The sequence below is a fragment of the Ambystoma mexicanum genome, chromosome 8 (genome assembly GCF_040938575.1).
Source record: "Ambystoma mexicanum isolate Mex_15411 chromosome 8, UKY_AmexF1_1, whole genome shotgun sequence".
In the NCBI taxonomy this organism is placed as follows: Eukaryota; Metazoa; Chordata; class Amphibia; order Caudata; family Ambystomatidae; genus Ambystoma; species Ambystoma mexicanum.
This window is the reverse complement of record NC_090929.1, coordinates 1,074,275,304-1,074,302,907: the sequence shown is the minus strand read 5'-3', so window position 1 is coordinate 1,074,302,907 and position 27,604 is coordinate 1,074,275,304. Positions and strand designations below refer to the sequence as shown.

At 47.7% G+C, this 27,604-nt stretch overlaps 1 protein-coding gene across 2 annotated transcripts in view; it reads left to right on the top strand.

Annotated features, from left to right (window-relative positions):
* Positions 1–630: 630 nt before the first annotated feature.
* The window catches only part of CALY (calcyon neuron specific vesicular protein), a 124,283-nt gene continuing 97,309 nt past the window's right edge, over positions 631–27,604 (top strand). Inside the window, exon 1 of one of the 2 annotated variants that reach the window (XM_069611063.1) lies at positions 631–775. The gene's annotated coding sequence lies outside the window, so the exon portion shown is untranslated. Of the gene's footprint in view, positions 776–833; positions 973–27,604 lie in introns of those variants that run through there. The other variant, XM_069611064.1, reaches the window with a different exon arrangement.

The window sequence follows — 27,604 nt, the reverse complement described above, 5'->3', positions numbered from 1 at the left end:
CACTAATAAATTAGTGCATTAGTATTCCGATGTGCAGAAGCTGCATAGGACGAAGGTTTCCCCAGCACTGCTGGCCTTACAGTGGCCGGATTCTGACATGAGGCTGGCACTTGCCCGGCTCTTGCCCGGCTCTTTTCCCCTTTCAGAGGAACGCATTTGGCATGAGACTGACTCTAGTCTTCCCCAGTGAGGCGTCGGAATGTCAGCGGCCCTCTCAGTGCCTCTGTAGAGCCGCGGGCACTCATGCCTCCAAGGCACACACCTGCTTAGGCGCCGGTTGCGAAGCATCCTCGGTGAGATGCTCCAGAGAAAATGCGGGAGCACGTGCCTCAAAGCAAAAAGGCTCCCCTAGAGTGTTCTCTGGCACTTCCGGGAGATAGGCAGTGCCTTTTACTCAATGATAAGGTTCACTGCAGGATTCTGCTCTTCTGGTCGGGACTATGGTGTTTCAGCTGGGTCTCTGTGTTGCCACACTGAGTGCATGAACGTATTCGGTTTTTATTCAGCGCTATTACAATGCTGCGTCACAGGTGCCGCCAGCAGGCATTCTGTTAAAGTAACAAGCTGAAGCTCCCCCCAGACTTTCAGTCTCCCCCCACCCCTCCCTCCCATACACACCCCGAATCCCTGCTGCACATCCTTTAGATCCGTCACCTTGGCAACCGTTGCCAGGCAACTCTGCTCCTCCTTGCACAGCAACAGCAGCGCGGTCCAGCATCCCTGTGCACGAACAAACCCCACAGCACCCAGCCTCCCTGCGCCATTGAAGACCCCCGTAAGTGATTTCAGATCTTATTGTTTGCGAGGCCCGCCTAGCAATGCCCTCGGGCGCGCCGTTGTCCTCCGCGACGTCCTTTGTCTCCCGGTGATGGCATCAGACATGGTGGCACTCGGCGCCGCAGGGCCGGATGGGGTTGGCGTGGCCGTCCTTGGGCGTTGTGGGGATCCCTCTGACGCTAACCCAGCTTCCCAGTGAGTGGACTAGGTGGTGGTCATCACCCGCACATCCCACTTGGCATGTGGCGGGGGGTTGAACTTTCTGCCAGGACACCCTGCACAGAGGCCGTATAACGAACGACGACGCATGACGAATTGTCAGACATTTCCCATGTCTTTAACAGCTCGAAATGTGGCTCCGTGGGTTAAGCAGGGCTGACCCTTTGAGTGCGCCGATAAGGCAAACCAATTACCTCGATTCGTGGTGTTATCTGTGGTGTATATATACGGTGGAAATTATATCACGTATATTCAAATCTAGCACCGTTGTTGCATTCGCTTGTCGCGGGGGTGTTGCGTTCATAGAAATGCTGACAGAGGACGCACCAGGGCCATCTTTGATACCGTTGTTTTGGTCTCTGTGGAGTCTCCCGCTGCCCCTGCCTGTTCGAGAATGCGACAGACCATCCTAATTCGCCCAATCACTCAATAACACCCCCGCCCCCTCTGCGGTCAGTGAGGTGGCATGGATGGCGAGGCACCCTTCTATTCCATGGGACATGCCCACGGTCCACCAACCGCCTCTGTCCCCACACTGTGAGGTACCCGACAGTGTTGGCGCGCTCTCAACCCCGACCCCTCCATCTCATATAGTCGGTGTAGGGGTCTGCAGTCAGCCCGTGAAGCAATCATTATAGCAAAACTTATGGCAGGATCCAGAGGGAGGGCCACCTCCGAGGCCGCGCGTGCTTGTGTGTGTGTGTGTGTGCAACGCCACCAGTGGCTATTATGGCCTATAGGGCAATACCCGAACTAAAAACGCAAAATGCTAGCGTGGCCCACTTTTTTGGCCAATGTGGCGCATTTTGACGAGTTACTTCACTATGAGGCTAGTAGTTTTGACCATTGTTGTTGAATACATGTTCTTTACATTGAACAATTTGCATTGTATTTGATCAAAAAACTCCCCCCATGGGTACTAATCAAACAGTCTGTCACTAAAGGAATTAATTGCCTTTTGTAACTGTGGCCCACTTTTTCATTGGTGGGTGAGAATATTTTTGCCCCAGTCCGAGCCTGATCATTACCCCAGTGGATGAATTTTCATTAAATTGAGGGTGTGTGTCTTTCATTTACTAAATACAAGGAACGTCTCCTGGGACTCCGTTTCCCCCCCCAGACGTTGGCAGTTATAGGCTAAGTAGTGTAGGCGCCCATGCTCTCTTTCATACTCCTAACTAGTAACAACTACCCACCATTCTGTGTGGAATGAAAATGATGGCCGTAGAATCTTATTATTATTATTTACAGCAATAAAAGAGACAGGTGTGCTTTTGGACCCCTCGTGTCCGAGGTGAGTGATGCCTTGCACCAGCCGATTGTGCTTCAGAGGAGCTCGTTCATGCTCTGTGTTAGTGGTCTCCTCACTGTTCTTCCAGCTCTGCTGGCAAGTCCTTTTCTTTGCCTACCTGCAAGCCGGACTTTTGCCTCTATTCTTGGCTGGCTCCTTTCTCTCAACCCAATTGGCATCCTCTCCTTAGACACGTGCTGCCTACGACTCGGCCGGGTACCGAACCTGCTACCCGGCGTCTTATTCACTACATCCTTTTCCAGGGTGGGTTGGATGGGAAAACTCTGTCTCTCTCCTTCCAACAAGCTTTACCCAAACTGGGTGTGCTTGCTTTCTGTTGTGCTTGCTACCTCCCTGGTAGCCTTTTTTATTCCTCCTCTTGCCTGTGTTATTCTACTGGGGGCTGGGCCCTACCCCGCCCCCTGCTGCCTTTTTTCGCACCTTTCTTTTCTCTCTTCTTTCGGTCACCTGTTTTTTGCCATGGCAATTTACTGGTGACAGCGCCTCGCGGCCGCCCTCCCCCTATGGGCCCCTCTGCCTACTCCCTACGCCTAAACCCCCTGGCCCTCTATCTTCCCACCCCTATGGGACGGTCAGGGGCCTGTGGCATTAGCAACCTTTGTTTCCCTGGGTATGAACTGCCACAGGAGCCTCCAGTTTCTCCTGGGCCTGAATAATCACTTGGCATTCTCATGTTTCTTGCTATGATACGTCACTAGGGTCTATGGGTCCGGCAGGTCATTGCACTCCACTAGAGACACTCATTTCCTGTGACCATGAGAATTCTCTCTGGATTCTCATTTACTTTGTGTAGTGCACCTTACTAAAGGCACTCATGTTGTGTGTGGGGCATCACAGTGAATTCTTATTTACGCCAGGTACTGCACTTTGCTGGTGAGTCTCATTTCCAGAGGTGGGTGTGGAACACCTCTGTGAATTCTCATTGACTCCGGGATTTGCACTTCAGCAAATGCACACACTTCCCGTGGGTGTGGGACATCAGTGTGGACTCTAATTTATTTTGGGTTTTACACCTGACTGGGGATTCTCATTTTCGGTGGGTACGGTCCATCACTGTGGATTCCCATTCCCAATGGGCATAGACCATCTCTTTGTATTCTCATTTTTGTTTGGTATGGAACATTTCCGTTGCTTCCCATTTACTTTGGGAATTGCACTTCACTGGGAGTTCCCATTTCCAATGGATATGGGACATCTCTCTGTAGATTCTTATTTGAGCTCGCACTTGACTGTGGATTCCCATTTCTCATGGGCATGAAACATCACTGTGGACTCCCTTTGCCTTGTCATGGACTATCAATAGGAGCTCTTAGTGTGCCAATGTATGGCACCTTCGTAGGATTTCTCCATTCAAGAGGGCATAGAACATCACAAGAAATCCATTTTCTTCTGGATATGTAACATCAATCGGCACTGAAGTTCCAGGGACATGTAACATCAGGCTCTCACCTCCCAGAGTTATGGCACGTCCCTATTCCTTTGCACAAGAGACATCACTGAAGGCTCTCTTTTCCCCTAGGCAAGGAGCTGCATTCAGTGACACTCTTGCATTCCCCAGAAAAGACCACATACTCTGGTTTTCAGGGGTCAACATCCCCTGTGTATGAAACACCACTAGGTACCCACCTTTTTCCCCCCAGATTCCGAACTACTAGTATAATAGCTGTGCTAGTCTGGCAAGGATGGTATCAATTACATGGGGTGCAACTAGGGCGGCAACAACAAGCTTCAGCTATAGCTTAGGAAACAGGCTTGTGTAATGATCTGGCCATGTCGGGGACATTGGGGCTCATTATAAGTTTGTCGGTCCGCAAATTAAGTGCCAGTAACAACGTTTACCGGCTCCTTTTCGGACAGGCAAGTGGGATGGCCTGATTTACCTTCAGCCAAGGCTGTACCAGGAATACGGGCCTGAAGACCGAGTTAAAGGCCTGAGAGCAGCAACACCGTTTAATGAGGCTTACAGGCACAAAACTCCCAGTACAGCCCGAGGGCGTGGTCTATAAAGCTATTATGGCCCAGGCAGTGGGGAGTGGGTGGGTTGAAAAAAAAGCAATCTGCCAAAGTGGTTGCTGAGAACTGTTTATGTTCCCAGCAACCACGTACAACTTGCTGAGGGGGAGGAGCTAGGATCCAGCCGGGCTGCTGCTAAGTGCGACCCGGCATGGAAAGTACCTGGGTTGGGGTGTTTGTTGAGAAGCTAGGCTGCATATGCCAGGTGGTGCATGGTGAAGATTAAGGGGTGGAGTCATCCTTTCTGCCACCCACCTTAATGAGGTACGGAGGAGGGAGGTAGGGGAATCGCTGCACCTGTTGGGTCTGTTAGGTGCGGGCCGGGCAGGCTAAATGGTGTGAACAGTTGGACGTGCTCTCGCTTCTTTGATGAGAGGGAGCACTGTTCTGACATCCCCACCGCTGGCATGGCTCTGAGCATGCTGCTCCCTCTCATAATTGGAGCTTTGGGCTGACAGCCCCGCCACCGGCAGGGCTCTCAGCATGGAGCTCCCTCTTATCACAGGAGCCTGGAGAGCCCTGCTGGCAGCAGTGACTCAGGGAGTCACTCGGCTCCCCCTCCAATTGGCCAATTTCCCGGGCTTTTTATGGCCTTTGTTTATCGTATGGCCCAGAAATTGGCTAATGAGGATGTGCCACGTCACTCACCTGGGTTATCATTTTTGTTTTTCCAAGCAATGGTACTTTGAGCTTCAAAGTTACATATGTTTAAATCATCAGGGTCTTTGTTGATTACAGTAAAATATCTATTATGTGTGATCGTTGGCAACCCAATGATGGCGATAAGCAAATACACTGGAAAACTGAATCCCGGTAATCTGGGGCCTTTGGCGGGGGACAGCAAAGAGCTCTGATAACCAAAAGTCTTGGTGTTGTGTTCCGTTAACTGCACACTTGGTTATCTGGCTTGAAAACTCTGTTCGTTTTCTACATTAGGGGAAAAGTGAGATGTCAACTGGTCACTAAATCTGGTCATGTAAATGTTTTTTAAGTTTCTAATTCAAAACTTTAGACTTTTGATTTTTGAGTTGGTCACACAGTAAGTAGATTGTACACAGGATTGAGAAATTAATTTAATTTAGTAAAATGTATTGTAACCCGGAGGAGTGACGTGTGATACCCCCATTTGTCTATTGCTGGGTCATACAAGTCAGAATAACACGAAATTCAATAAAAGGTCCAGAAATTGGCTGATTAGAAGGTGAGGCCCATGACTCCCCCATTCACCGCTGCTGGCAGGGCTCTCAGTGCAGTGCTCTAGTGATAAGATAGAATGCTGCCCTGAGAGCCCTGCCGGTGGCAGGGTTATCTGCACAGTACTCTCATGATGTGGGAGCACTGTGCTGAGAGCTCTGGTGGCAGCAGGGCTGTCAGCATGGTGCTCTCTGCCTTCCGCCCACACCATTAAGTCTACTCGAGCTGCACCTAACAGAAGCTGCCCAGGTATGGTGAATGCCATGCCCGCCCTCATCTTTACCCCGTTAAGGCGGGGGGGGGGTGGAGTGGATGGCTCTGCCACCTTACTGAATCTTCAGCCAGCCAAACCCGGCTTATGCCACCTGGTTTCTAAACAAAACCCCAACGCAGGTACTTTCGTTGCTGCCCGCACTCAGATTCTAGCCCCTACTTCCTCAGAAAGCTGTATGTGGTTGCTGGAAACTACCACTCAGCAACCACTCAGGCAGACAGCTTTTTTTTAACCCACCTACTCCCTCATGTACGGGTCATAGTATCTTTATAGACCACACCCTCAGGCCGTCCCAGAAGTTATGTTCCCGTAAACCTCACTAAACAGCCTCGTTCCCATGTGCCTTTATGTCAATCGTCAGGGCCCATAACTCCCGGTAGGACCCTCGGGCTAGGACTATAAAGCTTAATTAAGTGCACTTAAGTGCACAAAGACCGAGAAGCAGCTTCATAGTGGATTACAAATAAGAGACAGTGAAAGCAGTACAAGATGACAATGCAACAACTTAGAAGCCTAAATTAAATCTGGTCCAGTAGAATTGTGCAATAAAAAATACACATAAAAAATACAGTTATCCATGCTCCAGGCCACTCTTATGGAATCCCTTGCCTGCAGTAGTAGGCCTAATTTGCTTATTGATTGCTCCAAGATTTACCCCTAGTCATGGATTGACTTTTGAGAGTATTGAATGAGGAAGTTATTGTTCAGGAAGGCTTAAAAATAGACACATTTCTGAGTGGTTACCCCAGTGCTGATTGAAATACCTAGAAGGATAATTTCATTGAATTCCATAGGTCGGGTAGTGTATGTTTAATTCATTGTTCTACAAAGAGAGCATTGTCTTTTGGTGGGTGGCCAATGACATTTACTCTGAAAGAATTTGAGGTGGTGGTTTTAACTTGTAGAGCCAAGAATGTTAAAGAAGAGTATGTATGACAGGCATAACATCCATTTGCAGAGAAGGTTCTTTCTGTGGATCAACGTTACCCTTTCACCTGACTCTGAGGCATCTTCCATGGCGAGGTGGATAGTGCCCAAACCTTAAGGTAAGATGGGCTCATGGGACATTAAGGAAGTTTGATAAAACCATGTTTTTGTAAGAACGAGGAGCTTGAAACGAGGAGCTTGAGCTTGTGCCCTCTCTCTGAACCGCCAACTCCACTGTTTGGGCAGGTGCATATCTTCTGTTGTGAAGCGGGAAAATTAAGGAGGCCATTTCAGAATAATAAAGTGGGTATCCCTGGGTTGACGCTGGATGGTGTGAGATTCTTCAAACGTACCCGTCTGAATGATGGAGCTTTGTGATGAGACTCATTGCTATACATGTACGGAATATGATAGGGGGTGTCTGCTCTCATGTAATCATACTCTGACTGCTGGGTGGAGATAATGTCGAATGGCATGAGTTGTTTTGAACAGTTTCTTACTGAAAATGGATTCTCATGTTTTTTTAACCATATTTTGACAGGATCACGTGATAGAATTAATTGATTGGTTCCACACGTTCTTCGAGGCTGTAGGATATTTAACTTAGTTGATTTCATAAAAAACTCTTGTGGATAGGGTTTAATGCGGGGTGATCCCTAATTTATCCTATTAGCTGCTCCCTGAGGATGGGCAGGCGTGTGGTGGGAGAGTAGTCACAGGGTCGAAGACCCGAGTGGTCATGGATGTTTAAGGTCTCAATAAGTTGCCTTTGAGTTGCCATGAACTCACGATTTGTTTTGCGTAGGGCTCCATTGTAGCTAGAGAAATCTCAGATGAAAGTCTGGAGCTCTAGTTCTCGAGATTTTCAATTCTCACCATGAGATCTGTGATTGTTATATATAGGTCGCTTCTCATCATGGAGAGAACATCTGTAAGCAGTTCGGCGGAAGCTTTAAATTCCCTCTTTCCATTTGCTTCAGGAATATTGTCTGCATTCAAGAGCTAATAAGAGGTAGATGGAACTTTTAGTTAGCATTGTTGGCACAGCAAATTGTAGCTTTGTGTTGAGGCACAGGAAGACACATTCCGGGAGTTCATGGCTTGCAGTCAGGGAGGTGTCTTTCACCTCAGTGGACTTGTTCTTATGTTTTTGGGTTTGGAGCTCTGGGTTTAGAAGGTAATTCAGTTCTGAATGAGGAACTCTGGGTCAAATTGTGTGTCACAGGTAATAGCCTTCTGGAGATCCAGCTCTTGCCTATCATTGGGGTTTTAGGTTGGCTAAAGGAGTGACAAACTTTAAATATTGTCTTCCTCTGATATAGAGGGTCATGAGGTTAGTTTTGACCCTTACATGGAATGGGGATATTTTCCTGTTTTTTTTCTTGTTTATTTTTCTTGTGGGCAGTCCCCATCCTGCTAACTGTGATTGCTATGTTCTCCAGAGGCTGTGGCAGGGGCATTTCCATCAGGCTTGCCAGCAGGAGGAGTCCAACAAAAACCACGGTGAGCCACAAAGTAGCCGCAAAGGGATGCGGAAAGGCAGTCAGCACTGTTAGTCCACAAATATTTTATTTATTCATTTATATACAGGAAGAAACAATGCTCTTTTGATCACAAAAATAGTCTGCACTACCCACCGTGAACAATGTCACTATTCATCTGATTGGCATTTCATTTAATTTCCGGTTGAAAGTGGTATCCTGGGTTCCTGGAGTAAAGAATAGTTGCAGTAGCGTAGTCTCTGTCCCAGTTTTGTTCTGTTATGTTATGTTATGTTATGTTAAAAGCATTTATGTAAGCGCACGTACACCCGAAGGCATCTTGGCGCTGAGGAAGGTGAAGAAAAGCACTTATAGGGCCACTAAAAAAGCAGAGGTTTCAATCTTCGCCGAAATGCCAGATGATCAGAGGTATCTCATAATGAGATAGGAAGGTGATTCCAAGCTTCAGCAGCGGCAACAGAGAAGGCACGGCCACCCCTACGGGCTAACCTGAACTGAGAAACAGTCAGCCGGAGGGCGGTGAGAGAACAGAGGGTGCGAGTGGGTTGATAGGGAATGAATTTGCTTTGCAAATATTCTGCCTCATAAAAGGCTCGGTGGACAATGCACATAGACTTGAACAGGATCCGTTGGGTAACAGGAAGACAATGGAGTTGTCTCAATATGGGCGTCATATGAGCTCCAAAAGGTGGACGGATAATGGAGCGAGCAGCAGCATTCTGGAGTAGCTGCAAACGCCCGATGAGATAACTGGGTTGGGCCAGATATAGTGAGTTTCAGTAGTCCAGAATGCTGAGGACCAAAGCTCCAACTACAGGTGCCTGATTGGCCGTAGGAATGAAGGGGAGGACTTTCCGAAGGACCCTAAGTTTAAAGTGGCCCGATTTACAAACTGCTCCCACCTGTTCATCCATGGTCAGGGTAGCTGAGAAGCATACTCCCAGGTTCCTGACAAATAAAACAGGTATCGGGAGGAGGCCTAGCGAGGAGGGCCAAAAGTCGGCCATCCAAAATATTTGAGGGGTAGCTGTACCCACAACCAGAACTTCTCTTCCACTCTCAACACTGAGAGCTTGTTACCCATTGATAAATAGACTCTTGTCCTCCATTAGCCTACTAGCCCTCGCATGGATTATGAATTATGAATTTTGTGCTTGAACCCTCACATCCCTGCGTTATCCTTGGACATAGTGATGATTGCAGGCTTAGTGTTATCTTGGTGTGTTCCCTCCATTAATTTGTTACGTTTTGTCAAGCTTGCTAAACATTGTGTAGATCATTGAGGGCATGTTTGTTATTTTATCACTAGCAGAAAGAGTTTGCAAGCATGCAGTAGAAACAGGGGAGGCGTGTGAGAAGGACCGTGCTGGCCCCTTAATCCTTTTAGGTGTTCCCCGCCTGAGCTGTCAATTATGCATTATTATTTATATATTTGAGTTTATAGAGGTCTGACACCATCTCGAAAAGTCATATAGAGGGAATGAAAGAACTTGATTACATTATATTTAGATCTTTAGTACCCGTCTGAATGATGGAGCTTTGTGATGAGACTCATTGCTATACATGTACGGAATATGATAGGGGGTGTCTGCTCTCATGTAATCATACTCTGACTGCTGGGTGGAGATAATGTCGAATGGCATGAGTTGTTTTGAACAGTTTCTTACTGAAAATGGATTCTCATGTTTTTTTAACCATATTTTGACAGGATCACGTGATAGAATTAATTGATTGGTGCAACACGTTCTTCGAGGCTGTAGGATATTTAACTTAGTTGATTTCATAAAAAAACTCTTGTGGATAGGGTTTAATGCGGGGTGATCCCTAATTTATCCTATTAGCTGCTCTGAGGATGGGCAGGCGTGTGGTGGGAGAGTAGTCACAGGGTCGAAGACCCGAGTGGTCATGGATGTTTAAGGTCTCAATAAGTTGCCTTTGAGTTGCCATGAACTCACGATTTGTTTTGCGTAGGGCTCCATTGTAGCTAGAGAAAACTCAGGTGAAAGTCTGGAGCTCTAGTTCTCGAGATTTTCAATTCTCACCATGAGATCTGTGATTGTTATATATAGGTCGCTTCTCATCATGGAGAGAACATCTGTAAGCAGTTCGGCGGAAGCTTTAAATTCCCTCTTTCCATTTGCTTCAGGAATATTGTCTGCATTCAAGAGCTAATAAGAGGTAGATGGAACTTTTAGTTAGCATTGTTGGCACAGCAAATTGTAGCTTTGTGTTGAGGCACAGGAAGACACATTCTGGGAGTTCATGGCTTGCAGTCAGGGAGGTGTCTTTCACCTCAGTGGACTTGTTCTTATGTTTTTGGGTTTGGAGCTCTGGGTTTAGAAGGTAATTCAGTTCTGAATGAGGAACTCTGGGTCAAATTGTGTGTCACAGGTAATAGCCTTCTGGAGATCCAGCTCTTGCCTATCATTGGGGTTTTAGGTTGGCTAAAGGAGTGACAAACTTTAAATATTGTCTTCCTCTGATATAGAGGGTCATGAGGTTAGTTTTGACCCTTACATGGAATGGGGATATTTTCCTGTTTTTTTTCTTGTTTATTTTTCTTGTGGGCAGTCCCCATCCTGCTAACTGTGATTGCTATGTTCTCCAGAGGCTGTGGCAGGGGCATTTCCATCAGGCTTGCCAGCAGGAGGAGTCCAACAAAAACCATGGTGAGCCACAAAGTAGCCGCAAAGGGATGCGGAAAGGCAGTCAGCACTGTTAGTCCACAAATATTTTATTTATTCATTTATATACAGGAAGAAACAATGCTCTTTTGATCACAAAAATAGTCTGCACTACCCACCGTGAACAATGTCACTATTCATCTGATTGGCATTTCATTTAATTTCCGGTTGAAAGTGGTATCCTGGGTTCCTGGAGTAAAGAATAGTTGCAGTAGCGTAGTCTCTGTCCCAGTTTTGTTCTGTTATGTTATGTTATGTTAAAAGCATTTATGTAAGCGCACATACACCCGAAGGCATCTTGGCGCTGAGGAAGGTGAAGAAAAGCACTTATAGGGCCACTAAAAAAGCAGAGGTTTCAATCTTCGCCGAAAGGCCAGATGATCAGAGGTATCTCATAATGAGATAGGAAGGTGATTCCAAGCTTCAGCAGCGGCAACAGAGAAGGCACGGCCACCCCTACGGGCTAACCTGAACTGAGAAACAGTCAGCCGGAGGGCGGTGAGAGAACAGAGGGTGCGAGTGGGTTGATAGGGAATGAATTTGCTTTGCAAATATTCTGCCTCATAAAAGGCTCGGTGGACAATGCACATAGACTTGAACAGGATCCGTTGGGTAACAGGAAGACAATGGAGTTGTCTCAATATGGGCGTCATATGAGCTCCAAAAGGTGGACGGATAATGGAGCGAGCAGCAGCATTCTGGAGTAGCTGCAAACGCCCGATGAGATAACTGGGTTGGGCCAGATATAGTGAGTTTCAGTAGTCCAGAATGCTGAGGACCAAAGCTCCAACTACAGGTGCCTGATTGGCCGTAGGAATGAAGGGGAGGACTTTCCGAAGGACCCTAAGTTTAAAGTGGCCCGATTTACAAACTGCTCCCACCTGTTCATCCATGGTCAGGGTAGCTGAGAAGCATACTCCCAGGTTCCTGACAAATAAAACAAGTATCGGGAGGAGGCCTAGCGAGGAGGGCCAAAAGTCGGCCATCCAAAATATTTGAGGGGTAGCTGTACCCACAACCAGAACTTCTCTTCCACTCTCAACACTGAGAGCTTGTTACCCATTGATAAATAGACTCTTGTCCTCCATTAGCCTACTAGCCCTCGCATGGATTATGAATTATGAATTTTGTGCTTGAACCCTCACATCCCTGCGTTATCCTTGGACATAGTGATGATTGCAGGCTTAGTGTTATCTTGGGGTGTTCCCTCCATTAATTTGTTACGTTTTGTCAAGCTTGCTAAACATTGTGTAGATCATTGAGGGCATGTTTGTTATTTTATCACTAGCAGAAAGAGTTTGCAAGCATGCAGTAGAAACAGGGGAGGCGTGTGAGAAGGACCGTGCTGGCCCCTTAATCCTTTTAGGTGTTCCCCGCCTGAGCTGTCAATTATGCATTATTATTTATATATTTGAGTTTATAGAGGTCTGACACCATCTCGAAAAGTCATATAGAGGGAATGAAAGAACTTGATTACATTATATTTAGATCTTTAGTACCCGTCTGAATGATGGAGCTTTGTGATGAGACTCATTGCTATACATGTACGGAATATGATAGGGGGTGTCTGCTCTCATGTAATCATACTCTGACTGCTGGGTGGAGATAATGTCGAATGGCATGAGTTGTTTTGAACAGTTTCTTACTGAAAATGGATTCTCATGTTTTTTTAACCATATTTTGACAGGATCACGTGATAGAATTAATTGATTGGTGCCACACGTTCTTCGAGGCTGTAGGATATTTAACTTAGTTGATTTCATAAAAAACTCTTGTGTATAGGGTTTAATGCGGGGTGATCCCTAATTTATACTATTAGCTGCTCTGAGGATGGGCAGGCGTGTGGTGGGAGAGTAGTCACAGGGTCGAAGACCCGAGTGGTCATGGATGTGTAAGGTCTCAATAAGTTGCCTTTGAGTTGCCATGAACTCACGATTTGTTTTGCGTAGGGCTCCATTGTAGCTAGAGAAATCTCAGGTGAAAGTCTGGAGCTCTAGTTCTCGAGATTTTCAATTCTCACCATGAGATCTGTGATTGTTATATATAGGTCGCTTCTCATCATGGAGAGAACATCTGTAAGCAGTTCGGCGGAAGCTTTAAATTCCCTCTTTCCATTTGCTTCAGGAATATTGTCTGCATTCAAGAGCTAATAAGAGGTAGATGGAACTTTTAGTTAGCATTGTTGGCACAGCAAATTGTAGCTTTGTGTTGAGGCACAGGAAGACACATTCCGGGAGTTCATGGCTTGCAGTCAGGGAGGTGTCTTTCACCTCAGTGGACTTGTTCTTATGTTTTTGGGTTTGGAGCTCTGGGTTTAGAAGGTAATTCAGTTCTGAATGAGGAACTCTGGGTCAAATTGTGTGTCACAGGTAATAGCCTTCTGGAGATCCAGCTCTTGCCTATCATTGGGGTTTTAGGTTGGCTAAAGGAGTGACAAACTTTAAATATTGTCTTCCTCTGATATAGAGGGTCATGAGGTTAGTTTTGACCCTTACATGGAATGGGGATATTTTCCTGTTTTTATTCTTGTTTATTTTTCTTGTGGGCAGTCCCCATCCTGCTAACTGTGATTGCTATGTTCTCCAGAGGCTGTGGCAGGGGCATTTCCATCAGGCTTGCCAGCAGGAGGAGTCCAACAAAAACCACGGTGAGCCACAAAGTAGCCGCAAAGGGATGCGGAAAGGCAGTCAGCACTGTTAGTCCACAAATATTTTATTTATTCATTTATATACAGGAAGAAACAATGCTCTTTTGATCACAAAAATAGTCTGCACTACCCACCGTGAATAATGTCACTATTCATCTGATTGGCATTTCATTTAATGTCCGGTTGAAAGTGGTATCCTGGGTTCCTGGAGTAAAGAATAGTTGCAGTAGCGTAGTCTCTGTCCCAGTTTTGTTCTGTTATGTTATGTTATGTTAAAAGCATTTATGTAAGCGCACGTACACCCGAAGGCATCTTGGCGCTGAGGAAGGTGAAGAAAAGCACTTATAGGGCCACTAAAAAAGCAGAGGTTTCAATCTTCGCCGAAAGGCCAGATGATCAGAGGTATCTCATAATGAGATAGGAAGGTGATTCCAAGCTTCAGCAGCGGCAACAGAGAAGGCACGGCCACCCCTACGGGCTAACCTGAACTGAGAAACAGTCAGCCGGAGGGCGGTGAGAGAACAGAGGGTGCAAGTGGGTTGATAGGGAATGAATTTGCTTTGCAAATATTCTGCCTCATAAAAGGCTCGGTGGACAATGCACATAGACTTGAACAGGATCCGTTGGGTAACAGGAAGACAATGGAGTTGTCTCAATATGGGCGTCATATGAGCTCCAAAAGGTGGACGGATAATGGAGCGAGCAGCAGCATTCTGGAGTAGCTGCAAACGCCCGATGAGATAACTGGGTTGGGCCAGATATAGTGAGTTTCAGTAGTCCAGAATGCTGAGGACCAAAGCTCCAACTACAGGTGCCTGACTGGCCGTAGGAATGAAGGGGAGGACTTTCCGAAGGACCCTAAGTTTAAAGTGGCCCGATTTACAAACTGCTCCCACCTGTTCATCCATGGTCAGGGTAGCTGAGAAGCATACTCCCAGGTTCCTGACAAATAAAACAGGTATCGGGAGGAGGCCTAGCGAGGAGGGCCAAAAGTCGGCCATCCAAAATATTTGAGGGGTAGCTGTACCCACAACCAGAACTTCTCTTCCACTCTCAACACTGAGAGCTTGTTACCCATTGATAAATAGACTCTTGTCCTCCATTAGCCTACTAGCCCTCGCATGGATTATGAATTATGAATTTTGTGCTTGAACCCTCACATCCCTGCGTTATCCTTGGACATAGTGATGATTGCAGGCTTAGTGTTATCTTGGTGTGTTCCCTCCATTAATTTGTTACGTTTTGTCAAGCTTGCTAAACATTGTGTAGATCATTGAGGGCATGTTTGTTATGCATTATTATTTATATATTTGAGTTTATAGAGGTCTGACACCATCTCGAAAAGTCATATAGAGGGAATGAAAGAACTTGATTACATTATATTACATTATATTTAGATCTTTAGTAATCTCACCATTGCACTGAGAAGTACAATTTATGAGCCGTTGGGGTCAACTGACCAGCTTACAAACGTGTGATTGTGTGTGTCGATTGAGCTGTATGGCTTTGACATGCATTCATCCGCTGATGACTTGGAAGACATACATGGATGGCTGCCAATCCTTTACACGTTATCATTAATTGATGTCTTATCTGTTGTACTTTTCATTTGTAATGGCCAAGAGGCGCGCCATCGGGTCCACTTGGAGGGGTTCATTGAATACTAAAAGAAAGAGTATCTCAGGTACCGTTGAACATTATTTAAAGAAAACTGAATGCCCGCAGCAATACCGAAGCAGTCTTATTGAGAGTTGCTATTGTGAACTGTAGTCCCCCTTTCCATTAAGTTAAAATGCAAGGCTGGTGTGAGGAACCAGGAATCAGACATGGACACAGAGGAGGTATGGTTGTTGTCATAAACCTTTATTAAATAATAAAGGGGTTGGAAAATGCCTCACTGTCCCTAATCTAGGAAGTATTTCTCTAACTCAACCAAAAACTAAGAGCCTGTCCTGTCAAGATGTTCAAAGCAAAAATGTCCTGCGTCCGAAAAACCCATTGAAGCCCTCTCATTCTAAAAGTAATGCTAAGGTGTTAAGGGCATTATCTTTGGCTCGAAAATTGCACAAATGTTCAAATTCAACAAAAAAGTATAAATCCAACAGAAGTTCCAAATGGATAATTTTCACAGTTCCAGGGAATTACTACCTTCCCCAGATTTCCCTCCACCAAAACAAAAGTTCAAATGAATAACCAAGTTCTTTGTAACCCAAGAGCATAACCCCCTCCTCTTGGTGTTACAATTCACTGACTACCTTAATCAGGTCTTTTCCACATTCAATGTAATGAATCTTCCATGGGATTCTCTGACTCGCAAAACACCTGGTATACTCTCCTGCAAGGTTCTCTAATACAGTTCCTTCATACAATTTGGGTGTCAGCCCCAGATTCACAAAACACCTAGTATACTCTCATGCAAGGTTCACTCATATAGTTCCTTGATACTATTTGGGTGCAGGTCCCAGACTCGCAAAACATGTGCTATACCCTCCTGCCAGGTTTTCTCCTATGTTCATTCACTTTCACTATCTGAGGGCATATGCCTTTCCAAGTTCCTCTTTTCTTTTTTTAAACTTTGGTTTTATTAGCATTTTCTTAATATAACAAACAGACCCATTATTGATACAGATTTAACACTTTTCATCAGACCCTTGAACCCAGCCCCTTCCACCTCCCATCCCCCCGCCCCAACTCCATCCCTCCCCCCTATTAGATTGTCAAAACATAACTTTTACCGCTGAAGCTTTCATATGTCCAGTTGTTGACATCTTCGTCGGCTTTATTATGTCTGCTGTCCCCCGGTCCGTGGGTGGCCCCATACACTTTTAATGCCTCACGTTCCCCGTCACCACCCTTCCAGGAATAGAGTACCCCCTTGTTGTCAATGAGCTTCCCATCCCCATGCCTGTTGCACACTGTACCAATTTGCTTGGAACGTGCCGGAGTCGTTGTTGACCATGGCGGTCAGTTTGTCCATGAGAAACATGTTCTTTAGTTTTTTCAGCCAATCCTCATTGGAAGGGGTCGCCGGACTCTTCCATTTCTGCGCCAGGGCCACCCTACCCGCCCTCAACATTGTTTCCCACATTCTTGGGTACCTGTATATTTCCGTTTCCTCCGGTTGGAGCCCCAACAGCATTGTCAACGGGTTCAGTGGGGGTAGTTCTTCGGTGACCTCTGCAATCCTCCCAAAACTTCTGAACCTTGGGGCAGTGCCACCACATGTGGCCCCTCGTTCCCACCTGGCCACATCCCCTCGGGCATATGAGTGACACCCCCGTGAACATCTTAGACAGTTTCAATGGGTCCCTATGCCACCTGTGCAGGATTTTAAAATTGTGTTCCATATCTGATGTAAATAAGTTCCCGTGGAATGCTATCTTGAATATCCTAGACCATGTGTCCTCCGAAAGGGTTTCCCCTGCCAAGTCATTCCAGAACGTGCAGAATCCGCTCCTCCCCTCTAAGTTTCTGGTGTTCAATATTTTGTACATCTTGGACACCGTCCCCTTCCTTGATGTCACCGCGTCCAAGAGTTTTTCAAAGGGGGTCAGCTGTCTCCTCAGGTTTTGGCCCCATGACTGATCGCAGAGGATGCCCTTCAGACGAAGGTATTCGAAGACAGAGAGTGATCCCAGCCCCAGAGCCTCCCTCATTTCCTCGTACTCAAGGAACTCTCCCTCTGTGAACATTTGCCCCGCCCATTCCATTCCCATGTCTGACCAGGATTGGGCGTTCCTGAACCCACTGCTACCCAGCCTGAGAGGGTGGCCCCAAAGTGAGAACATCGGGGAAGGCCATGAGGTAAGGTGCGCGGTCGGGGGCCCATCTTTCCATATCGCCCAGAGTACTCCCAAGGTTGGATGGGTTTTTAGCCTTCTCGGGATGTACTTGGGTGGGCTCCACAGGAGGTCACGTACTTTAAGAGGGTGGGCGTCCATATCTTACAGGTAGGACCAGTAGGTTCCCATCCCCTCCTTCATGTGTTCTAAAAGGACGCGCACTTGGGCGGCCCGATAATAGAGAAGAAAATCTGGTAACCCAAACCCCCCTCCTCCCTAGGTAGTGTCAGGGTAACCCTCCCAATCCTCGGGGTTCTTCCCTGCCATATGAACTCTCACACTGCTTTCTGTAGATCCCTAAAGGTTTGGTTGGGGACTTTTGATGGGAGAGCTGTAAAAAGGTACAGCAGTCTCGGCAGGATATTCATTTTTACCGCCGTCATGCGACCATACCAGGACAAGATCATCCCACCCCATCTCCTCAGGTCAGATGTAATCCCTGCCATTATGGGGTCATAATTAATTGGGGCTAGCTTTGAAAGGTCCCTGGTAAGGAGAATGCCCAGGTAGCGAATGGAGTCCCTCCCCACTGCAATCCCCTCATACCTGTCCAGGGGGTCCAGCCTCGGGTCCCGGGCCCTCATGGGAAGTAGTACTGACTTTGACGTGTTAATTTGTAACCCCGAAAATTGCCCAAAGGCTGTCATCAAGGACAGGAGAGGAGGGAGCGAGGAGCCAGGCTCCACCAGGTATGCCAGGATGTCATCTGCAAATAGGGAGAGCTTAAACTCCACCTCGCCTCTTACAATCCCTTTGATTTCCAGGTTGGCTCGCACCGCTATCGCAAAGGGCTCCATCGTGAGGACATATAACAAGGGGGAGAGTGGGCATCCCTGCCTTGTCCCCCGCGAGAGGGAGAAAGAGTCTGATAGCACTCCATTCACTTGCACCCTCGCCGTTGGAGCTCTATATAACACGGACACCCAGTTCCTAATGTGTGCCCCGAAACTCATTTTGTGGAGGAGGAGTTCCATATATCTCCACTTGACCCTGTCAAAAGCTTTCTCAGAGTCCAATGAAAGCAGGCTCGCCTCAAGGTCTGATTCTTGGGCGTAACGGACCAGGTCTATCGTCTTTCGGATATTGCCCGAGCCCTGTCTTCCCCTTATGAAGCCCACCTGATCCCCGTCGACCAGCCTTGGCATTATCTCCTCCATTCGTCTCCCCACCACCTTGGTCAGGATCTTGACGTCTATATTAAGAAGTGATATTGGGTGGTAGGCGGAGCACTCCATCAGGGCTTTTCCCTCCTTGGGCAACACCACTATTATGGCCCCCATCATGGACTCTGGCAGGATTCCACCCTCCAACACCGCATTGAACACCTTTACTAGATATGGAGCCAGGGTGGAGCGAAACCTTTTATAAAAGAACACAGAGAAGCCGTCCGTCCTCACCAGGGGGCGTCCCCGCTTTCATCCCACTAATCACTTGCTCCACCTCGTCCTCTGTCACTGGTCCCTCCATACCCTCCGCCATTTCCTTTGTCAGAGCTGGGACTTTGATGGAGTTTAAAAACCTCTCAAACTGGGCGTCGTCCCCCTCGTATTCAGACGAGTATAACCTTTCGTAGTATTGACGGAAGGCCTCTCCTATGTGCGGAGTGTCATGACCCATTGACCCCCATTCATTCCTCACCGCCTTCACCATCCTACTTCTCTGGACCTCCCTCAGCTTCCAGGCCAAAATCCTATCTGCTCAATCCCCCTTCTCGTAATATTTTTGCTTTACCAGGTGTAGGCTCCTCTTAGTCTTGTGCAGCAGGAGGTCCTTCAGCTGGAGCCTGTAGTCGTCCAGTGTGGCCACCCGATTCCACTCCAGGGGCTCATCCGGGGGACCCCACGGTTGGAGTTTGGCTATTTTTTCTCTCAGGGACCTCTGCTGGGCTTCCCTCACCCTTTTTTTCTTGGATCCCATTTTGATGAGGACTCCCCGCATGGTCGCCTTAAAGGTGTCCCACAGTATATGCATGCACACAACCCCATTGTCGTTTAGCTCGAAATATTCAGTTATGGCCTCCAACACCTCCTGTGCCAGGACCTCATCTTTCAACAGGGAGTCGTTGCATTTCCAAAGCCCTCTACGGTCTCGCCACCACCCCCCCCCCGCTATGGTGACACGGACCATGGACATGGTCGACCCTGTAACCAGAACCTTGTGGGTGCAGGAGCTCATCAACTAGGATGTAATCTATACGAGAGTATGATGCATGGATTGCGGAGTGAAATGTGAATGAGGGAACCCCACACCTAGGGCTCGGAATTGTGTCCGCCAGGTTCAGTTCTGCGTTAACCTTCTGGAAAATTCGTGCCATGGCTTCGTCAGCGGGCCTAGTGGTCTGGGGACCCAAGCGTTTCCTGTCAGTGGCTGGGTCAAGGATCATGTTAAAATCCCCCCCCACCACCACCATGCCTTGAACAAATAGTTTTAGCCTGTCCCTCATTTCCTCCCAGAATTGTGCTTGGCCTTCGTTTGGGCTATACACCACCGCAAGAGTTAGAGGGGAGTATCAGCCCTCCGAATCCCTCATAATAGCCTCCTTGTCAAACCCCGTGTCCCTTGCCAATAATATGGCCACCCCCCTTTTTTTTGTCTTGTGTGATGCGCAGAATACCTCTCCAATCCCTCCCCTGCATCCTTGGTTCCCTCCCCCAAGCCCAGTGTGTCTCTTGTAGGAAGAGTAAGTCCAGTTTGGCCCTCTTGAATTCCCTACAGACCAGAGACCTCTTGGTAGGGGTGTTCAGACCCTGCACATTAAGGGTGCCCACTCCCAGGGCAGGCAGACTGGCAGCCATTATCTAGGTTCCCTTTCCTCTCATTCAGCAACCTCACAGCATCACTCCCAGCCAGCTCTGTAGGCCTTTTACTATGCTCCCACTCGCCCCCCTCTATCCCCCCCGGGTGGGCCTTAAACTTTTCCCCAACTGCCTCCCATTACCCCCACAGGTTTAACAACCCCAACTTTCCCCATTCCCCCACCCCCCTCCCCGGCGTCCAGCCAAATAGTTCAACCATTGCTGGCACTTGGCCGGACCAGCCTGCCCTCCTCTGCAAGGCTGTCATGTAAATTAGCTCCTCTTTGATCCCCCCCTCCCGTTGCACCCTCAGAATTCCGCCTATACTTGCTTTTCAAGGGGACCTTGTTTGCGGCTAGGCCCCATGTTCTCCGACTCCGGCTCCCCTGTAGTTCGGGTTACTCCTCACCTCATCCATCAGGGTCGATTCGCTCTCTGTCCTTCGTCGGTGACGGCGTGTTCAGTTTCTTGAATTTCCTTGAGCTTGTCTTCCTCTTCCTGTCTCCTGGTGGTCTGTGGCCGCTGGCGCCCTCCACAGCCATCCCCGTGGGTCCCCTTTAGGGGATCGGGTCCGTTACATAGTCTTGGATGGCTCCCCTTATGTCCTCCTCCGTGATCAGGGTCGTCCGTTGACCCATATACTCAAAAGCAAGGGAGAAGGGATAGCCCCATCTGTAGCGCACTCCCTTCTCCTTTACCAGCTGCATCAGGGGGCGGCACATTTTGCATTTGGCCAGTGTGTACGGCGAGAGATCCTGGAAAATTGACACTTGAACGTTGTTGTATGTGATCTCCCGAGCCTTCCTGGCCTCCTCCAGCACTTTTGCCTTTTCCATGTAGTAGTGGGAACGGACCAATATAGACCGGGGGCCTCCCGCCCTACCCCCCTCTCTTTGCACCCGAACGAACGTTGGTTCTGTCGTCATCTCATCCGCAAAAAGGAGGGTGATGATTTCTCTCACCACTCGGACTAAATCTCTCTCACTCTCTCCCTCCGTTTCTGGGTCACTGACGACGACTCGTTGGTCTCTAGCTGGAGCAGCCTGTCCTCAACCTTATCTACCCTTTGGTCCATTTTTTCCAGTTTTTGGGCAATGTCCGATCTCATGTCCCTAATTTTCTGCAGGACTGAGGCGAAGCCCTTTTCCATTGCAGAGGTGGGCAACAATGGGGTCTCTGAGTGTGCCATTCCACTATCTCGGCCCAGGCCGCTGTCTTCGCTTCTTGCCTCCAGGTATTGGTATTCTTGAAGGGTTTCCCGCCAGCTCATTTGTTCGTCCCCCACACCCAGCTGCCAGATCCGCCGCCGTCCAAGGGGGGGTCAGGGTGACACCCACAGCTCCGTTATCTGCTCCCCAGACGGATCCGGACAAGGGAAAGCGGGATGGGGGACCAGATTGGAGATGTGATCCCTTTTCTCACTGTCACCTCGGGCGGGCTCCCCCTGGGCGGGCACACGCCCCACCAACCTCAGGCGGGGGCCTCACACCCTGTCCGTTCTCCCCTTGTCTATCTAAGAGCTCCTTTGGGTTCCTAAGGGATGGTGATGTGGTCAGTGAGGTCCATGTAGACAGTATCTCGGGGCGTTCGATTGCGGGAAGGGGGGACCCACGGTCCTAACTCCCAGTCCTTTCCAGATGAAAAAGCTCTCACCACGATTGCTGATAGGTGGGCACAAGCCCTGGGCGCCAGCCCAGGGGCCACCACCTGTGTGGGGTCTGGGCGCGGGGACCTCATTCCTCCACTCCGTGTCCTCCGCCGAATTGTGTTTTACTCGGTCCACCCGGTGTCGCACAGGGGGATTGGGCCGCTGCCTTGTTTACAGGGGGCCCGTGGATCAGTCACCCCTGTTCAGTTCAGTACATAAAAAGTCCGGGGCGTCCTCTGATGTGGGCGCACTGGTGTAGGGGTTGATAGCTGATCCTCCACCCCTTCCGGGACGAGAGAGGCCCGGTGCGCAGGTGGGCCCAGGCCCTCTGGGCCTCTGTTCTTTAATCCTGGTTAAAATCTGTGAGTTGGGGCCCCAGTGCTCCTGCCGCCTGTCTTCAAGTCCCGGCACAGGGGTTGGGCGTCCTCACCACCGTCAGGCCTGGGCCTCGGGAGGGGCCTTCCTCTGCGGGGGGAGGGGCTCTCACCTCGCTCCTCCATTGCCCCCCAGCTTTGTGGTCACTCCAGTGGGACACCCGCCTCAACAGGACAGGGACTGGGGGGTGGCCCCCCTGGTGGGCCTTCGGGTCCGCTGCGTCCCACGTCTCCTTTCGTTGCGTCGCAGCTGCTCTAGTCTCACTCGGCTCCCCTCTCCAGATGGCGGGTCCCGCACACCTTCCTCCAGGGGTCTGCAGACGTCGCTCTTTTGACCAGGGGGGTCCCCACGGGTTCACTGCCTCTTCGGGCTACAGCTATCCCAGTGGGGGTTTTCCGGGGGGGGTTAATCCCTCGTTTCAGCCTAGCTTCGGCGGGAGCTCAGAACTCAGGCTGCCATAGCCTGTGCGCCCACTGGTGGCCTCTCCAAGTTCCTCTTTTCATTGGTATATGTGTATCTCCCCAAATACAGAGACTTATGAAAGAATTAGTGATATAAGCCATAGGGAATTTGCCTCCTGTTCCAGTTAGGGACCATGAATGCCTTATCCAGCTCCCTCCCAGGGCCCTGACCTTCCACTGTGGGCTCACCGGCTTTAGGGCAGATTCATTGGCTTCTCCGACCCCGCTGGGGCTCATCTCAGCTTCCGCTTTCTCTCTCTCTCTACTTCATGCAGCACGTCTCTGCAATTGGTGGACCAGTTGCGTGTCGCTCCGGCTTCTCTTACCCGAATGAAGCTCATTTGCCTCATGTTCCGCATCAGCATCTCTCCTGTCTGCAAGAATGTGTCTCTGGTCCAGACGCTGCCTCCCTCTTACTTTGTGCCACTTCTTCGCTCGTGTTTCCACCAGACAGCTTGGCTTCCCCGGCAGTCGCTAGCCGGTCAGATCTCCCTGCAGTTCTCCACAGCTCCATCTTTGAACTCCTGCGTTACTGATGGGAGCTGTTTGGAGCCAATGGGATTTCTCCTACATCTAGACGGCTCACTTCAGACTAGCTAAGCAATCTTCTTTCCGGTTGCTCTCTTCCTTGTGTCAGTCTTTGTTACTGATGTAACTATGTGATGTTTGAAAGTTCTATGACTGAGTGTTGGACAATATTGAGGATTACTGCCACTATATGCCATGAGGGCCTGAGGCACTGAATGGGTGTCCCTAAAAGGGAATGGGGGATACCATGTCTCAACCGATGTCTGGCCATGCCCCTGAGGGTCACCTTCCCCCATGTGGCCCTCCCTCAAATAGCCACCCCCAGCGTCAGGATCAAGAGCAGCTGTTGTCCCTTGGCTACATGTTGAGAGGCTGCCTCTGAGAAAGGAGTGATTACTCCATCAGGTTCATCACATAGACTCAGGGAAGTTCGACAATTGTCAGTCAATCAGTCAAATAGGTTTATTTTGGATTATTTTTCATATCTTTAAAACCATTACAATCATCATAGTAATAAACATTATAAAACCTGTAAGTGAATAATGACAGCTAAAAACAGTGATAAAAAATTGCTGACTAATCTGAGTCACAACATCCTTCACATGACAACATTTTTGTAGATCTAGCTTATGCCATTGCTACAGTATTCAAACCTTAGCCCTCACACTTTACTTCGTCTCAACCGTGTACTCTTTAGAAAGCTAGCAAAAGCGAACATAACAACTGTCTGAGTCGATCTTAATAAAAACATCAGTCCCAGAGGGTGTGTACTTATTCCGCTTTCTCTTAGAATGTTCCATAGAAACCTTTCTCTAAGGTCACAAATGAAAGGGCAGAATAAAACAAAATGACTACATGTTTCAAAGGCCCCACACACACAATTATAAATGCAATTCATCACTGTGCCCCATAACCATTTTTGCTGCACTTCCCTAACTGGTATGATATTAAATCTGGCCTTGGCAATAATGGCTTGATGTAAGGGGATAGACACCTACATCAGATATTCTGCTGCTCCATCCACCGGAGCTAACGACATATATGCCCTGACTTCTGTCTTTGAAATTGCTTCATCCTCCCTTACTGATGCCAAGAAGTCAATGGCCCTACTTTTTATCAGAGTATTTGAGATATTTCTTATACTTTGTGGCTCCTCAAAATACAATAGCCATGAACGTTTCCGCAATAATGACTTAATGTGTGCTAGCCAACCTACTTTAATGATACCCTGTGTAGTAAGCAAATTCAAAATCAAATCTTTTATCAGCAAACTCTGATTACCGATGCATAGAGCAGCCCAAAACAAAACCGGCCTTACAAAGAAAGTATCTGAAGGATGGGTCAAAGCAGTCTCCATGTTCTTTGAGAAGAGTGGGGTTGAGGGAGGATGTTACTTTGCCAGGGGGAGATATTACACCATTTGGAAAATCCAGGATTGAAACACGATTGCAGAAATAGTGCTCAGAGTGTGTTTTGAATCCCCTGGCAAAGAAATTGGCGGCTATTGAACCTACCTTGGACATTCCTCTCTCTCTGCAGCATTGGATGACCATGGAGAAGTGCTTGGTAATATGGCGGTTGGCAGGGCGAATTTCATCTCTTCGAATATCCAAACCCATTGCAAATGGCATTGAGAAAATGAACCAAGCTAATGTTGAACCACCTCCAACTGTAGATGGCTGTAATGGGTGGATCGTGCCGCTGCCCCCCAATCACAGCTCCACTGGTGGTGGTAATGCTTGGAGTTGACCCGCCCATAAAGGGACCCAGAAATTAAACTCCTCACTCATTAATGAGCCCTTAATTTGGTTGAATATGAAGTTAAGGAGGAACTACCCTGTTTTGGTGATCAGGACGTTTCACTATAGTTTACCAGGGCACTTTTATGGGGGCCAGACCGCATCTGCCTATTTTACCAACCGTAACCCACCCCTTTCCCTCTGCCCCCCAGGTTCCTTATTTTATCATCTACTGCCCCTCTATGAAATGGAAGGAGTGCGATGGGAGGGATACCATTTTGGATCGTTTTAATAAGTAGAATTTATATTAAAATGGCAAGAACATTGAGTTGAGTTGGAAGTGTCTCAATACCCTCCAAAGGGATAGTTTGTTGTTACCTTGGCACAGAAGGTAACACGGCATCTGTAAACCAAAGTGCTGAATGATTTTGCTAACCATGGATTTTTACCTTCTTAAAATGGCTTGACACCAAACTGAAAAGATGGGTCAGTAAGGGTTAAACCCTTTTAGACTGTGGTGCATAGGCAAGGGAGGCCACCGCCAAAAAGGAGCTCGGGCTCGGGGGGCTCACAATATGTTTGGGATTTGAAACATTTTGAACCCTTTCTTTCAATGGAGGATAATGCTTGGCTGGCTAGGGCTGCTGTAAAGCTCTGGGGAATGCAGTGTCTAGGAAGGACCTCAAATAATATTGTGTTATTTCTCAACACAATATATGAATGCCACACAACATGACACTTTATTGAGACCTTCTTAGGAAGGCTCAAGGTTTAACATACCTGTGCAGACATACCATCTATATCAAAATAATTTCAACAACAGACCAGCAATTTCGGAATTAAAAGCCATCTGAAAGGCGCATGCACTCACCATCGTGGAATATAGCTGCATTCTCCAAAGCATTTGAAGATTCTGACTGTGTTAAGTGAGTTTCCCAGATGACGACATTTGCAGACTTGGACACATGATCACTACCCGCCTTCAAATAATTCTACGTTTTTGGTGTTCGAGAAGAAGGCAAAAAAATGAGCTGGATCGCCCTTCAGAGGGTGTAACCACATGGGGTTCAGCTACCCTAAAATGGGTCATTATTGATGTTTATGTAAACTTAGTTAATATACTATGTATTCATGGGAAGTACCAAGATCTGTGTGATTTGGTTATTACTACTTTTCATAATGTACTCAATAGATCTTTTAAAATCAACTCACCCACCCCCAAAACACTTTGACACCTTGAAAATCTTGTTAGAAAATCTAGAGTCCTGCACGAGTACGTTGGCCACCCGCTTTTATAATTGTTTTGGGCAACTGCAACGCTACGTTGCCTGCCACCTAGGAGATGTGGAAGGATACATGCAACAGGAAAAGGTCTGGGGAATACCACACATGAAGACTCGGTTTGAGACCAACGATAGAGCAGATCAGCGTTTGTTGGAAATTATGTGTAAAACTGGTTTTCAACTGTCAGTGGTTGAACCACCCTAGGTACTCCAGCAGGTCCCACCTTTATTTCCCGTTATTAACCTGAATCATGGAATGCAGTGGTTGATTTCCAAACCATAGACTGTGCGGAGAGTGACCATAACCCTCTAATTTCCTTATTTGACTTTGGGGAAATGGCTCTTGATGTATTCAATGGTGTTGACAACAAGTGCTCAACCGCATGGAAATAAGGCCCAGGAGGAGAACAGCCAAATGCAATGACGTGATATTAAAAGTCAAAATGACCACCCTTATCCAAACCAGCCTTTCCTACATTAAAAGCATGTTATGTAATGGATTATCAACAGTGCTCTGGTCTCTTCCTATGAAATGACTGCAGTTTGTGCCAAAGGGAGCTACTCTAGGGACCATACCAGGAACAAAGGGCGCAAGACGCAGACCATGAGGCTAGTTTGATAAACAATGAAGGGAGGTTAAAATGGAGCTCCTTAGTGAATTTAAAAGTACACAGGGTAATGTGGCTGTTCTAAGGAAAGAGAGAATATATCCAAATTTTTGACATCGTACAAAGTAAGAATTCTTCCATCTTTTGCAACGAAATACCTTCCATGAATCAGCTCAAGTGATGGACCAGAGATTATTTTGGAGCATAATAGCCAATGGCGCATGTGTATCCAGGCTCTTGAGTAAAGGAATCAATGCAACCCAATGCATAGCCATTTTCACCCCCTCTAGCTTTTGAAGAGAACAAGGCCCCTCATATAATGGAGGCGCCACTCCTCTGACCCTCTGACCCCAGCCCATATACAAGCAGGGGGTTCTTCTCGAGCCCTACTATAGGTTGCAGGAGGATTTTACGATGATTAAATTACAGCGTAAAGTCAAAGCTCCAGGGCCAGATTGTATCCCTTCTCACTTTACCAAATGCAAGCCTATATTTTGGGGGGCTGTTCTGACTAGACTTTTTAATTCCATTAAATCTAATTACATTGTCCTGTGAGAAGGCAGAAATCATACCAGTTTTTTAAAAAGACTCCGGATCTCTTCCTAACTGCAATCGTCCCATATCTCTTTTAGACTTCCATTCAAAATGATTTGGGAGTGGAATCTACAAATAATGGATGAATGTGGTGTTAGATAAGGGGGTCTACTCTTCCAGTGAACTGGGCTTTTAGGATAAGTTAGGAGAAATTAGGGAAGCTGATTCACAAAAGCCTATAA